This window comes from Uranotaenia lowii, chromosome 2 (genome assembly GCF_029784155.1).
Source record: "Uranotaenia lowii strain MFRU-FL chromosome 2, ASM2978415v1, whole genome shotgun sequence".
Classification (NCBI taxonomy): domain Eukaryota; kingdom Metazoa; phylum Arthropoda; class Insecta; order Diptera; family Culicidae; genus Uranotaenia; species Uranotaenia lowii.
This window is the reverse complement of record NC_073692.1, coordinates 210809372-210825521: the sequence shown is the minus strand read 5'-3', so window position 1 is coordinate 210825521 and position 16150 is coordinate 210809372.

Genomic DNA, 16150 nt, shown 5'->3' with positions numbered 1-16150 from the left:
ATTGAATTTTTTTTTTATTTTCCTGATTTTCTTGATTTTCTTGATTTTCTGAATTTTCTAGATTTCCTAGATTTTCTTGATTTTCTTGATTCTTATGATTTTCTTGGTTTATTCATTTTCTTATTTTATATAATTTTCTAAATTTTCTTAATTTTGTTAATTTTGTTAATTTTCTTAATTTTCTTAATTTTTTTTAATTTTCTTAATTTTCTTAATTTTCTTAATTTTCTTAATTTTCTTAATTTTCTTAATTTTCTTCATTTTCTGAATTTTCTTAATTCTCTTAATTTTCTTTATTTTCTAAATTTTCTAAATTTTCTTGGTTTTCTTTATTTTCTAAAATTTTCTTAATTTTCTTGATTTTCTAATTTTTTTATTTTCTTGAATTTCTCGATATTCTTGATTTTCTTGATTCTTTTGATTTTTTGGATTTTCTTGATTTTTTGTTATTTTATTTTATTTTCTCTATTTTCTTTATGTTCTTAATTTATGTGATTTTCTTGATATTTTATTGAATCTTTTGATTTTCTTGATTTTCTTGATCTTCATGATTTTCTTGATTTTCTAGATGTTCTTGATTTTCTTGAATTTCTCGATTTTCTTGATTTTCTTGATTTTCATCACTTTCATGATTTTCTTGATTTGCTTAATCTTCTTGGTTTTCTTAATTTTTTTGATTTTCTTGATTTTCATATTTTTATTTATTGTCGTGTTTTTTTAATTTTTTTTTTTATTTTCTCGATTTTCTGAATTTTCTAGATTTTTAAGATTTTCAAGATTTTCTTGATTCTTATGATTTTCTTGGATTCTTGATTTTCTTATTTTTCATAATTTTCCTAATTTTCTTAATTTTCTTAATTTTTTTGGTTTTCTTAATTTTCTTGATTTTTGCAATTTTCTTGATTTTCTTGATTTTCTAGATTTTCTTGACTTTCTTGATTATCTTGATTTTCTTGATTTTCTTGATTTTCTTGATTTTCTTGATTTTCATCTTTTTCATGATTTCTTGATTTTCTTGATTTGCTTAATCTTCTTGTTTTTCTTGATTTTTTTGATTTTCTTGATTTTCATATTTTTATTTATTGTCTTGTTTTTTTATTTTTTTTTATTCTCTTGATTTCTTTGATTTTCTGAATTTTCTAGATTTTCAAGATTTTCTAGATTTTTTTGATTTTCTTGTTTTTTTTTATTTTCTTAATTTTCTTGATTTTCTTGATTTTCTTGATTTTCTTGATTTTCTTGATTTTCTTGATTTTCATGATTTTCTTGATTTTCTTGATTTTCTTAATTTTCTTAATTTTCTTGATTTTCTTGATTTTCTTGATTTTCTTGATTTTTTTGATGTTCTTGATTTTCTTGGTTTCTTGATTTTCTTGATTTTCTTGACTTTCTTGATTTTCTTTATTTTCTTGATTTTCCTGATTTTCTTGATTTTCTAGATTTTCTAGATTTTCTAGATTTTCTTGATTTTCTTGATTTTCTTGATTTTCTTGATTTTCTTGATTTTCTTGATTTTCTTGATTTTCTTGATTTTCTTGATTTTCTTGATTTTCTTGATTTTCTTGATTTTCTAGATTTTCTAGATTTTCTTGATTTTCTTGATTTTCTTGATTTTCTTGATTTTCTTGATTTTCTTGATTTTCTTGATTTTCTTGATTTTCTTGATTTTCTTGATTTTCTTGATTTTCTTGATTTTCTTGATTTTCTTGATTTTCTTGATTTTCTTGATTTTCTTGATTTTCTTGATTTTCTTGATTTTCTTGATTTTCTTGATTTTCTTGATTTTCTTGATTACCTTAAAATATCGAGCAACAATATCATAGAAAAAAACCAGTGAACAATAACACAAATTTTCTATCTACCCATTTGAATAATAAAGACACAAGAAAAATCATTTAAAATTAGTAGCTAATGGTTTTTTTTCTCTTTCTCTCATTTCAGGTAAGTTCATATGCATCATCAACCAAAAGTCTGGTATGAAGAATACAAATGATACGGTTAATTTCATCAATGCGTATTATTCAGGTCCTAAGAATCGCTTTAATTCAACGTCCTGTTATTCAACGGCATATAAGTTTATATTTGTAACATTTTTTGTTCATCAAATGCTTTCGTGATTAAATGTTTATTCAGATAGAGAACAACCAAATGAGTTATCCACATTCTTAAACAAAAAAGTCAATTAAATTAAGGTTTCCGATATGTTTTGCTCACGCATCCGTACCAGGCTCAACCGGGCAGTTTTATCTTAAAACCTGGCAAAATCCGGGAACTTGATTTCAATATATGTAATTTGAAAACCGGCCGATATCCGGGCTAATTTGGCCAAACCCAGAAATCAGTGGAAACATTTTTTTTTCGGCGAAATATATCAGCAAATTAGAAATGGTATTTTCGGCTTCTTAAAAACCGATCATGATTATCTTTAAAAAAAAACCCCTTCTCAGAACTAGCCGCAGCCCGTGGCGTAGAGGATAGCCTTTAAGTCTGAAACGGAGCAAGAGTTTATCGATTTTGGACTGATCTTCAGTAGATCTATATTTATTTCTTACTCTAAAACTCGAATTATTGGGATGGATTCTTAAAATTTAAAGCAATTGACTTAATCAAGTGGTTATTTTTTCTTCTTTGACAAATGATTGTCCGAGATAAATTTCAAACAAGCATTTTATATTCAAATTCTATACTGTGTAGCTCGAAAAAAATTTTATCAATAAATAATTAATTTATATTTTAGGTAATGATTATTCAATTTTGGGCGAAGATTCTAAATTTCAGTGATTTATTGTTGTACAAGTTGATCCAGTGTGATTTGCTACACCTTGTAAAATTTATGGAAATATGAATAATGATTTAAACTTTGATTTGTAAGTACTTATATTATTTTTTATTAAAATTTTAACATCATGAAAAATTAACTCCTTGAAATAAAATCTGCAACTTGAGTTTCGAATTGCTAAATTCTAATTTTCTTATTTTTTTTTTACTCTCAAAACCTAACCTATAATTTGTCTTTCGATCATTATTTTGTATCTAAAATTAAGATTCTGTATTTATTTCTTAATTCTGATACACTAAATGTTTAACTTTAAAAAAAATATTTCCGATGTCAAATTTGGTCCCATTTGCTTTATCAGTGTCCATGTCATAAAAATATGAAAGTACACAAATTCCTGCAATGACAAATTTGCTCGATCGTTTCTAGAATTATAAAAAAATATGAGTGCACCTCTCTTTCTTTTCAATCTCCACGCTGAATAAAAAAGGAGAGTCTGAAATAATCATTTCTTGTTTCCTTCTTACACCAAATTCGGTCCCATTTGTTTAAAAAGCTATTGAGTTTTGCAAAAGTTGGAAACCTAGTCTTCCATATTTTTCTTCCCAATGGAATAAAAGAGGGTTCCCAAATAAGTATAAATATTTTTTCTACCATTGACAGTAGAAGGTTATATTGTCAATGGCAATTATCTGTGAAAAAATATCATAAAAGATGAATTTTTTTTGGTTCTTTTCATTTAAGAAGTAACTAAAACTGCACAATTTAAACACGTGCATTGTAAATACGTACACTCTTTAGATATATCTATCTACATAAAAAAAAATTGTTAACCCAACAATCTTTTTATGAGGTGGTAGGAGTAAAAAAATGTATCTCCAGTGAAATTTTTACTCATACTGAAGAGTCAATTATCTCCCTCGTTTATTTAATTATATTATTTTATCCGATGCCAAAGAAACGAAGAAAAAATGGACTACGAAGATTGAAGATAATTTTCTCCTGCCAGTTTTCATTCCAGATCCTATTCTGGCAAAACCATTTGAAACGATCAGATTTCTCCAACCTCGCAGCAAATCTTTTTCCTCTGCCATTGAGATAAAATTGCTCCAAAAGGCCAGAGGTAGCCGAGCAGCAGCAGCGGTCAACACTTTCGAGATGACTATCGGGACTGAATTGTCGTCCGATTTCACACCCTGGATTGAGAAAGTCACTTGCATTCATTTTGTGCAAGGGGGAAACGGGTGAAAAGGCATGGAGAAAAGACCGTACTTTATTGTGTCCTTTCACTTTTGTCCGAACCAACCGAAGAAAAACGATAGAGGAAAAAAACTGGACACTGATGAAAGCGAACAACTAATCCTCCCCTTTCTTTTCATAATATTATTTCATTTCCGTTCAAGAATTTTCTCCGTACGCCAAAGCTAGATGCCAGTTGAGCCACGCCATTCGTTCGAGGATTTTGTTTTCGCTTCGTACCGACGGAATTCTAACAAATCTAGCAAACGACGTCGTCACTAGGTCATTCTGTTTTTCTGTCCGAACGAAAAAAAATTTGTGGGAAAACAGCTTTAAATTTCAACGTGAACCAAAAAATATGGTAAACATTCATTTTATATTCTATTGATAAGCTTATTGATAAGCTAATGAAATGAGAACTAGTAGGGCAAAAAATAGTCCACGGACCATTTAGAGGGGACCCCCCTTTATCTCTGGATTTTACTAAATTGTTTTACAGGGTTAAGGCACCCTGAAATAAGGATCAAGTCTTCTTCAGTAAAGGGTAAATTCTCCTATAATTTTAAAAATATCACAAATTTTTTAATCTCACGAAAATGCTTCTAGTTCATCTATGAGTTCCTGTATCGTTCTTACTTTTGGAGCATATAAATTTGAAATTACACGATATCAGAAAATGCAAAAGACGGCGAGCTGCTAAATTTCCCCAAAAAGTTAGGATGAAAATAAATAAAAGGGTATCCCCATTCTGCTCACTCATTCAGCTACATGTTCGTTAAAATATGTTTGAATATTTTTTTATACATATTATTTGAATAAACAAACCTAAACATTTTCACAGACACAAAAGGCTTCCATTTTGGTGGCTCCAGAGAGTTCTCAATCCATATATCCATAAAACGATACTTTAACATGCTTTGTCTGGTAATTTAAAAATATAAAAATATTATTGGATGATTTAAACAAATTAATTAAAGTACCTACATCGAATAGCTACCACCGGATAGTAGGAAGCCAGTGTACTTAATGACAGTGACTACCAAAGGGCCGTGGACGGTCGTGAAGTAAAATTGTGATGGAATTTTATTTGGAGTCCCAGACTGGCTGCTGGTGGTCAAATCATATATTATTGTGGATTTGTGCTGATGAAGAGACAAATAAATTCTCATGAAATTTGTAGTTTTATAGTAATTTTTTCCTCATGTACTAAAGATAGAATTGTAAAAGTAATATGTACTATCAATCGCTGAACTGGAACAAAGTAACTAAATGTACAGCTACTGTGAAAAAGTGTTGAAAAAATGTTTACGTTAGTTTGATCATCTAAATCGTGTGGGAAATAATTTGATCATTAATTTGGCTTACATTCTTCCTAGTAAGCAGAATGGCATTCCGAGGGCCGAGCCTCTTATTGGAAAGAAATGGCCATGGAAATAAGTGTCTAAAGATTTGTTTGTTCTGGTTCTGAGTTTAGAACGAAAAAGGTGGTTTTGGTTGAAGTGATGACGTGACGATTTTGAAATAAATGTGTCCGGAAGGTATCATCATCCAATGTAAGCAGAAAGCTTATGAGTTCTCCGTGATGTTAAAAAGATGTGAGGAAGAGGGGGCGGCCTTAGAGCTGCCTGACAGAAGAATGGAGCTGTTGTTGGAATGGATTGGTTGCTGCGATTGACAGCAATTTTATGTAAAACAACGGAAGTGCGGTGGTTAGGATGAAAATGTATTACTGAAAATATTCTGTTGCAACCCAATTCAAGATTGCCAGAATCAAGAAAAACAGGGAGATAACAACGGCGGAAACCTAGCATCTTTTGATAAACTTTGGTGAGATCGTTTCTTTGTGAAAATTTTATGCTTTTACATGATTACGTTTTACTTTTACTGGTTGTTTGCTTGGCCGAAGATTGGTTTTTAACACTTCAATTATTAGATTTGATGATATATTTCTTTTATAATTGTAAAATTCTTAAAAAAAAACTTTTCGAGTTCAAAACAGGACTCGAAAGGTTTTATGTTCTTTTAATATTTTCCGTTTCTCTTTTTATTTTCAAGAGCGAGTAAAGGCGCTTTATCCTTGGTCGATGACCAGAAATGATTGTACATTGAAATTCAAAACAATTGAACGAAGAATAGTAATTCTTAGAATTTTTAAATCATTATATTTATTACATCCCATTCTGTAAAATGTCTCTGTTCTTAAGTTTTTGTGATTTCCATGTACAAAATAAATCATTTCCAATCACTGATGAATGGTCCTTGCAATTAGTGGAGCTACTTTACAAAACGCATGGTTCTTCCATAAAGGAGCATTTTTCTTAGCATGCTTCCAACGATTTGCCCATTCGAAACGTATGGTACTGGTGGTCCACGTTTCATCCTGTTCCTGTGTTCCAGATGTCTCTGCGTTCTCTGCTCCATGGTTTATGTTTCTGATCATTTTAATGTTTTTATGTTAAAATGGTTGAAAGCATAAACAAAGACAAGAAGAATAATAATTAACTTTTATTGTTCTTTGGGACTCAGACATAAGTTCTGGCTGTGGAAGTACGATTAGTGATTAGTGATTAGTGATAAAAATATTATTGGATGATTGCTTTGAGGCTGGGGTAATATGTACAACGTGATAAGCTATATCTGCCTTTTGCAGATAGTTCACGGATTCTTCACTTTTTATTCCTTGTGTTTTTATGAGTGATTAGATCTTTAATGCTGAAAATTTTCGCAAAGGTAAAAAATATGTTCAAATATTGATTCTGATTAATTGTTATCTTTATTTATGATAATAGGCTAAGAATTGATAATTTTAATTTTGTAGATTTATGGAGTAGAAAATGTTAATATTTTTGAATTGGACGCAAATATTTCAATACTTCATCAAAATTACCAAATGTGTCAATCGCTTCCAAAACGGTTTGCGCTACATTTTCAAGCTTGCAAAATAACAAACACTGTTGCACAAAATATTTTATCTTGATTGATACACTTTTTTATAGTTCAAGCGCTTTCAGCCGCGAAATAAGAATTCATATTTCTCAGATTTCCTTTGTTGAATTTTCAGGATCAAAATCCTAGGTTCGATTGAACTGAAATTTAGCACAGGTCAGTTTTTCATTAACCAATTTACAAAATCTATGATGTCCGTATTCGTAATTCGATAATTTTTTTTCACACAACTTTTTAAAAAACGAACGTACGTTGAAGAGATTTAATTTTACTTAGCTCTAAGGCGTACATCTTTAAGAATATGATGGCTAGCATTTAACAAATGCTTAAGCCACCAGCTCACAGAAAAAGTACGGTAAACTGGGGGAACTTTTATCACCGGGTAACTTTGATCAACATAAATTTTTTGTAGATAATCCTCATTAACGAAATCTGAAGTTAAAATATCTGGAAACTGTTTTCTATGTTTAAAAACCTATTAATTGAGTTTCAAATAGGCTCAATTTGGTTTGTAGTTGGAGATTTTTTTTTATATTACTTATAAAATGTAGTTTTAAAGTTCTTAAATATCTGTTTTTTTTTTTCGAAGACTCACAAACAAACACCTCTCCTGATAAAACGATAGCAATTAGAAACAAATTGGTTGTTTTTTTATGAAAGTTGAACTTTTTTCCTTTGTATAGGTATAGTTTTCAGGTTATTTTTAAGGCCATTGTATGATAATTTTTGGATATTTAAAAAACGGACATTTTCTATTGTACAGCATGTATACAACAAATGGCTAAAATCCCTATCAAATAATTAAGTTTGAATAAAAAAACATAGGATCAGAAGGAAGACCTAGGGAATCGTTGGAGATAAAATTCCATTCGTTTTGAAAGCCAAAAATATTGAGAAATGTTAATAATTTTTACCCCTAAATGTATGCAGCAACAAAGAAAACGTTGAAAAATTCAGCTTTCTTTGCTAAATGGCATCAAAGCAATAATTTTGAAGATGTTGAGATACGTTTAACCATAGTAATCAAAGTTACCCCGAAACATAAGATCTGGTTTTGTAACAAATATTTAGTTTTAGCCACTAATATCGTTTGAATATTCTGCTATCAATATTCATGCTTTATACTCCCTACCTCAGTTAGTACCGTCAAACGGGGCATCATGCAAAAGCAGGGTTAGATGCAACATTTGTATACCACAACACTTATTCGAATTTTATTTCAATATACTGTAAAAAAGTTATCATTGAATGATAACAAATTGATGATGACATAGTTTATAACATCGCGATAGATTTTTTTTTTTAAGTTTTTGATTTTCATAAAAAAAATTAAAAAATCGAGCAATATATGTACAAATTTTTACATTTTTCGATGCCCTAAAAAAATTTACCTCGTATGAGCGATTGGCTTAATAATACCATCTACAAACTTTACATTGCTTTAATTATCCAATACCAACACTGTTGGTGTATAGATGTTTTTCGGACAATCACCAAATTTTTTTTAAATAAATATTTTTATAATACAGTTAGCTGTTACCATGACATTGAGCATATTGTTTGGTCGTGTGAGGTCCATCTTGTCGCCAGAACGAATTTAATAGACTGCCTTCGAGCCCGAGGAAAACCACCTAACGTTCCAGTGAGAGATGTACTAGCTGTGCTAGATTTGGACTACATGTATGAAATCTACCTTTTTCTAAAATCTATCGATCTTCGTCTATTATCCTTTTTATTTTCATGTTTCCCTTTCTATCTTTTTTTTCTTCTAAAAAAGTGCTAAGCTAAGCAAACGATTGTAAAAACAAAAAAACGAGTCTGGCTCCTTAAAACCTTATCGTATGAGCCGTTTCAAATAAATCAGTTAAAAAAATACAGTTAGCTGACTGGGGCAAAATGCAACAAAATGCAAATCAGAGCTAAATCTCATAAATCGCGTTTCCATATGCTGGGATATGATTGTTTTGCAATATGCGTTAGTTAACATTAATATTTTATCCATCCTAGGATTTATTTATATAATTTAAGATAATAGAATATTTTGTAGTATTTTTTACCCCTAAAGTATGCAGCAGATTAACACTTTTTTCTTAAAAACATTTTTGACAGAAAAAATGTAAAATTTAATTCCAACAAAACGAAAAATTACTACAATTGGTGCTTTATGCGTTATGACATCACAAATGTATCAAAAATTTTAAATTTTCAGACGTTTTCATTTGATTTTTCATTAATAACAGAGTTTGTTGCAACTTACCCCTTTTTCTTATTTAGTAGGGTGAAAACCGCATGTTTTTGTTAACATAAAAATAACTGGTAAAACCAATAATTTTTTTGACTACGTCAGTTTGGTGTCCCATCAACCTTCAAACTTTTGATGTACAAGAGGTACGATTATCTGTAAGCATTAAGATTTTATAAGCCATTGAAGTTGAAAATTGTTGCATGTTGTCCCAGTTGACGGTATTCTAAATCTTTTTAATGTTATAAAAAAAGCAACCCCTTCCAAAATATTCGAAAATGAAATAAAAAAGTGATCAATGTTCCCCCAGTTTACGGTACTCTGTATGTTTTTTAAAAAAGTCGGGTCATCTGGGGCACTCTATTGTCCATCTTTTGATTTTAAAATGTTATTCGGCCTTCTTAATACATTAACGACTGCGATGTAGTTTTTTTTTACCGCGAAGAAATCTAAACCAAGAATCATCGAAATTCAGCATTGTATATCTTAGAATTCACTGCACCAAAAGTTACAAATTTAGTATCATTGAGCCACCGAAAGTGTTGATTTCAATTTTGTAAAGTTTGATGATAATTTTTACATCATTAGAATTTGTTCCGAACTGCCTTAGCAATCGATAAACTAGCAATTGTAAATATTATGAAGGTGTTTTGTATGCTTTAAGATAAAAAAAAAACCCGTGAAAACCGTCAAAATAGAGACTGATCAATGTTACCCCAAAGCATCAAATTCAAAACAAAGACGAAATCGGTTTTTAAATCAAATTTAAAGTAGTCTTGTAAATTTCTACAACCATGTGTTACGTTCCTAGGAGTTCAGTACGGCAATATGAAACATGTCTCATTCCCCTTATAAAAAAAATCGATTTTTTTTAGAAATTTTTCGTTTTCGATTCGCATCATCATTAAAAATTGAAATCTTTGGTTGAAATCGTCTTTTAAATTTGGTTTTACATTTACCTGAAAATCTAATTCATAATTTTCAAATCTCATGCGCATTTTTAACATTTCGATAATAGTTTTTCGAACATGAAAAAAAAACTAAGAAAATCATTCTGAGCTTATTTTTCATATCAAGATTCACAGTTCCAAATAAACGAACAAACCAAATCAAATCAAAAATCAGATTCGAAGTTCATGAACTTCATTCTAATGTAAAATTGAAACATAACATAGCTTTAAAATAGCGATGTAGATTCCTCATTCGAAATTTTTCTTTTTTTTGCAAGTTGAATTAGAAATATATCATAGAAAAAAAAAAGAATAATCATTGAAACCCAAAACATCCGAATTATAATTATGGTTTCATGATTGAGGGCTCTGAAACTGATTTCAAATTCAGTTCGTAAATGAGTTCCTCAATCAAAATAAAATTATCAAGATGACTTTTTCGATATTAAATTCAAATCGCTAAAGATCGCATTCTTACGATTCTGATTGTAAGTTCGATTTTTAAATTTAACCAAAGTAAGTTCATTTGCACAATTCAGCTGAAAATGACAAAAATTTAAAAGTTATTCAGCTAGTTTTGTTTTATGAAAAAAATTAAAAAAAATTGTATCGCTCAACTTTATTAATATTGCAGTTTTTTTAGGATCCAAGTTTCAAACTAAAATCGTTTAATTCGACTGAGTTTGCATAGATCCGATTTGAATCAGAAAATTTTTATCTTTACTTTTACTTCTAAGTTTTTTTTTCGAAATTGAAGGCTTTCTTTAAAATAAATTATAATCAGTCCAATCAAATAAGAAATATTAAGCTGGCCAGATTATCCGGTTTAGCCCGGACTTGTCTCGATATTTAGTTGAAAAAAATGGAAAAGGTTTAGCTCGGCCTGGTTGCCCAAATTTTGTGGAAAAATATCCTCTGTCCGGATTCTTCATATTTTGTTTGAAAATCAAACGAAAAATTCTAATTTCATCATGTTTAATTTTGACGCCTTAAAACTAAATTTTTAAAGCAAGAGTTATTAAAATTAACATAAATGATTTTTGGGGCCTGGAATATGAATCAAAATCTGGCTATGTTTTTCGATTAAAAATAATAATTTAAATGCATTGTTTCTTGATTTATGTTGGATAATTCCTGGAATTTTTTCAAAATTTTCCGGATGTTACCTGAATTTTGGTATGAAAATTTGAAAATAAAATGCCAGAATTTTGCCAGGATTTAGATAAAATAGCCCGAATATGTGTAGGAGAACATCTGGCAATCCTAAGCTAAGTTTACTAGATTTTGTTGAAATTTTATGATTTCAACAATCGATGAAAGTAAGTTTCCTATTTCGTGACTTAAGGTTTCTTAAGTTTCTATATATCACGTAAAACTTTCTACGTAAAATAACTTAAAAATAGTATTTAAAAATATTATTTTGATTTTTTTTTCATTCATTTTTTTTTTCAAATGTCGATGAAAATATTTGTAACCATCCCCACCTTGCCCCCCCCCCCTCCCTATTTGTCAATTTTTCATACAGCCCTGATATGTGATATTTACATTTTAAGCGGTTTTGGAGCTGTATTATATTTAAAGTAATTTTAATGCCTAAAAAGGTAATTTTTGACACTAATAAAACTATTATAATAATGGACAAATTCATTTTGTAGCAGAAGTTAAAAGAAATTTATTTCGGCTTGCATAAAATATTGTTTTCTTTCGTTCATAATTCATGCATTAGACGGTTTAAAAAAAAAAAAGGAGGAATATCAATATCTTGAAAATGAAAATACATTACGTTTAACAAAATACTTAAAAAATACGTGAATTCAAAAAACAAAGTGTATTAAAACTTTAACCGACTAAATTGACTGCTCCTTGCTGCAATAATTCGACAAAATTGAGGATATTTCACAATCGATAGAAGTTGCTAGACTTCAGGATGTACAAAATGTTTTAAAAACGGAAGATCTGAATCGTTAGTGCTGCAGAGCAGAGCTATCCAAATCTTATCGTAATATTTCTTTAGGGTATTCGATTTACCACATGGTTTTCGAACGAAAAATATTTTTTTTAGTTCAAGGTAAGAAAATCATTTGTCTAGCAGAATCCAGCTTAATTTTTTAATTGAGGTCGTGTAATTTTTTGGAAATTTAACAAATTATACCTTTTTGTTCGATATTTCAATCTTTTACGGAACTCGGGAGTTTATAAAAAAATCTGACTACCGGAAATTCCCAGGATAAACACGATTATTTTTCTAATGACAGAATGTAATGAATTCTCTTCTTTCTGTTAGGGTGTCTCAAAAATTAATGATTCTCAAAAATCTAGTTTAAATTATGTCCAGTTACTTACAGACAATTCTATTTGTGGAATTTTGGCATTGGTAAGCTACACAACAAAGCAGAATAACCAAGCGGAGTCTTTTGAAAAGGCAAAGAATAAAATGGTATTAATTGAAATTAAAAAAAAGTATTTTCAAAAATTGTATTGCCTTTAAGATTGGGACCCTTAACAATTACTTTTCCAACTTTGTGCGAAAATAACAAATGGAGAAGGTGCCGAAAATATTCAGTGTTGAGACCAAAAACATGACGGTTTTTCTGTAGAGGTGTTTCTCTGAATTTCATTGAAAAGTCATGTCAAGCGATGAAAAACAGTGGTATTTTTACAAATTACTTGAAGAAACTATTTTACTTACGTCATTACAGTGTAATAAATTTATTCAACAATCCATTGCTAAAAGTGCCATTAGAATTAAAAATTTTAAAAATTTATTCAAGTTCTAGAAATGCTTTGAACTTTATGAAAATTTTCCAAAAATCCTTTGATCAATAATTCTGTGACAAAAATTGTGTTCAAAATGATGTGAAATGGTTGTTTTTTTCTATTATTTCGACAACATTGCTTGTCAGTTGTTTGACAATGTTCGATAGTTTGCCATATTCACGCAAAATAATCATAAATCAATTTTATTTATTCGATAAAATTGGTTTTGATTTAAAAAACCGAATTTAGAAATAGTAAAGGTGTTTAAAAATAAGGGATTTGAGAATTGAATGAGCTCATTGATAGTAGAAATACTGAACATGTTTGGAATTCGACAAATCAAAAAATCTCAAACGTGAGGTTTTTCGTTCAAACTACACCAAGTGTGTTATATATTTAATTGGGAAAAAAAGTTTGAAAACATAGATTTTAATTTAAAAAAAAACAAAATTTGTCGAAACAGCACTATAAATTTATTTTCAGTTAAATCCCACAATGGTCATTTTATTTTTTTATCAAATTCCAGGACTTCCTAAAAACATTTCCAAAAACAGACAATATTCATAGCGAACAAAGCTCTCCCCCTCCTAGACACATGACAAAATTCGCAATGTGACAATCATTAAACCGCCGACTGACAGCTCCATCGTCAGGTTCACAAGTAAGAAAGATATCTGCTGCCCATCTGCCTCGATTCTCATCATAAAAAAAATGACGAAGCGCTGAGTTTCCTCGCCGAGCTCTGTCAACCACTTTACAATCAATTTCTTTGCCAGCCATTATCTGCTCATCAAAATCCAGTCACGTGCCGGCAGCTTTACGTATTCTTTTCTTTTTTTTCTATTTTGGATTTGCCTTGTTGTTGCTGGTTTGGTTCCGGGTTTGTGTTTTTCCTTTTCGGGTCGTTTTGGGGTTTTTGGCCCCCATTGCTTAAGATGGATGGATGAATGAATGGATCAGCTCGCAAGTGCCAAACGAAGCGGACATTCAACTCATCCACATTGAGGCCCTTTCTTCGTCGAGGAGTTTCCTTACAGAGGATCGAATTTCCATCGCCAACCAGCCAGATAGAACATAACCTAGTAATGGACGGAAAATCGAACGAAAGACTGACAAGCCAAGACATTGGGGACAGATATTGCTTTTATCCATAAGAGCTTCACGCTTTTATCATCCACGATTTGACCCGGCCTCTGTTTTACAGGAGAAAATTCAGCGACGAAAATGTTGTACAGCTTTAAGGCTTACGGGCCGAATTCAGGGGGTCTGGTGTTAATTTGTGAAGATTCGATTTGCTTGGTTATCTGATATGTTTCCGGTATGCCTGGGTGTTTTCAAAGCTGGATTTTCTAGACAATTAAAAAATTGGCATCTGGCGCAGTTCCATAATCTTATCAAAAGTTTCTTAAGCAACGATGATAATTATAACTAACTTTATGAAGAGATTAACCACCGTAATTTTTGTTTGTTACTTTGATTTATCGGCCTAGCGGTGAAAAGTGATGTCCTTTTTAGTAGGGACATCTAAAGATTATGAAATTTTTTTTTTTTTTTGTATAGATGGATAGAAGGTTAGAAGAAATGAAAGATGGTGAAAATGAGCGGGTAGAATTTGTCTAGAAGCATTACCATCACATACCAAATTTTTGTTCCTCACGAGCCTACTACTATGAAGTGGTAGATACAGATAGAGTTGCATCTACCACCACACATTAGTAGGCTTAGCGTGGTCCGCCCCACAAGCGAGAACTTGTAGTGCGGACGAACAAAAAGATGGTATGTGATCGCTCAGATAAGCTCCCTTTAACTCAGAAACGCATCTATCGATGTTTAAGTCTTCTCAGTTTGTTATCTTCGCATTCGTTACATGCGGGGTTTGCATGCGAAACGGTACGGTCGATAGTCTGATAGTGACCAACCACCGATGCTATGATGTCGTGTTTTTTATTTCTTTTTGGCCAAAGTTATTTAATTTTATGAAGAGATTAACCACCGTAATTTTTGTTTGTTACTTTAATTTATCGGCCTAGCGGTGAAAAGTGATGTCCTTTTTAGTAGGGACATCTAAAGATTATGAATTTTTTTTTTTTTATATATAGATGGATAGAAGGTTAGAAGAAATGAAAGATGGTGAAAATGAGCGGGTAGAATTTGTCTAGAAGCATTACCATCACATACCAAATTTTTGTTCCTCACGTCCGCACTACAAGTTCTCGCTTGTGGGGCGGACCACGCTAAGCCTACTAATGTGTGGTGGTAGATGCAACTCTATCTGTATCTACCACTTCATAGTAGTAGGCTCGTGAGGAACAAAAATTTGGTATGTGATGGTAATGCTTCTAGACAAATTCTACCCGCTCATTTTCACCATCTTTCATTTCTTCTAACCTTCTATCCATCTATATAAAAAAAAAAAAAAAATTTCATAATCTTTAGATGTCCCTACTAAAAAGGACATCACTTTTCACCGCTAGGCCGATAAATCAAAGTAACAAACAAAAATTACGGTGGTTAATCTCTTCATAAAATTAAATAACTTTGGCCAAAAAGAAATAAAAAACACGACATCATAGCATCGGTGGTTGGTCACTATCAGACTATCGACCGTACCGTTTCGCATGCAAACCCCGCATGTAACGAATGCGAAGATAACAAACTGAGAAGACTTAAACATCGATAGATGCGTTTCTGAGTTAAAGGGAGCTTATCTGAGCGATCACATACCATCTTTTTGTTCGTCCGCACTACAAGTTCTCGCTTGTGGGGCGGACCACGCTAAGCCTACTAATGTGTGGTGGTAGATGCAACTCTATCTGTATCTACCACTTCATAGTAGTAGGCTCGTGAGGAACAAAAATTTGGTATGTGATGGTAATGCTTCTAGACAAATTCTACCCGCTCATTTTCACCATCTTTCATTTCTTCTAACCTTCTATCCATCTATATATAAAAAAAAAAAAATTTCATAATCTTTAGATGTCCCTACTAAAAAGGACATCACTTTTCACCGCTAGGCCGATAAATCAAAGTAACATTATAACTAACTTTCAATAAAAGATCTATTACAACAGTTTTTCAGCAGTTCCATGAGTACAAATTTTCAGTATTTCTACTGATTGTTCTTAAACGGTTGTACACAATTCTGGAAACGTGAGTAAAATTTATAAATATTGTTGATTTTGAAAAACCAACTGAGTCATCTATGTGTCAATTTGATTTGGGTACCTTTAGCACTGGTTT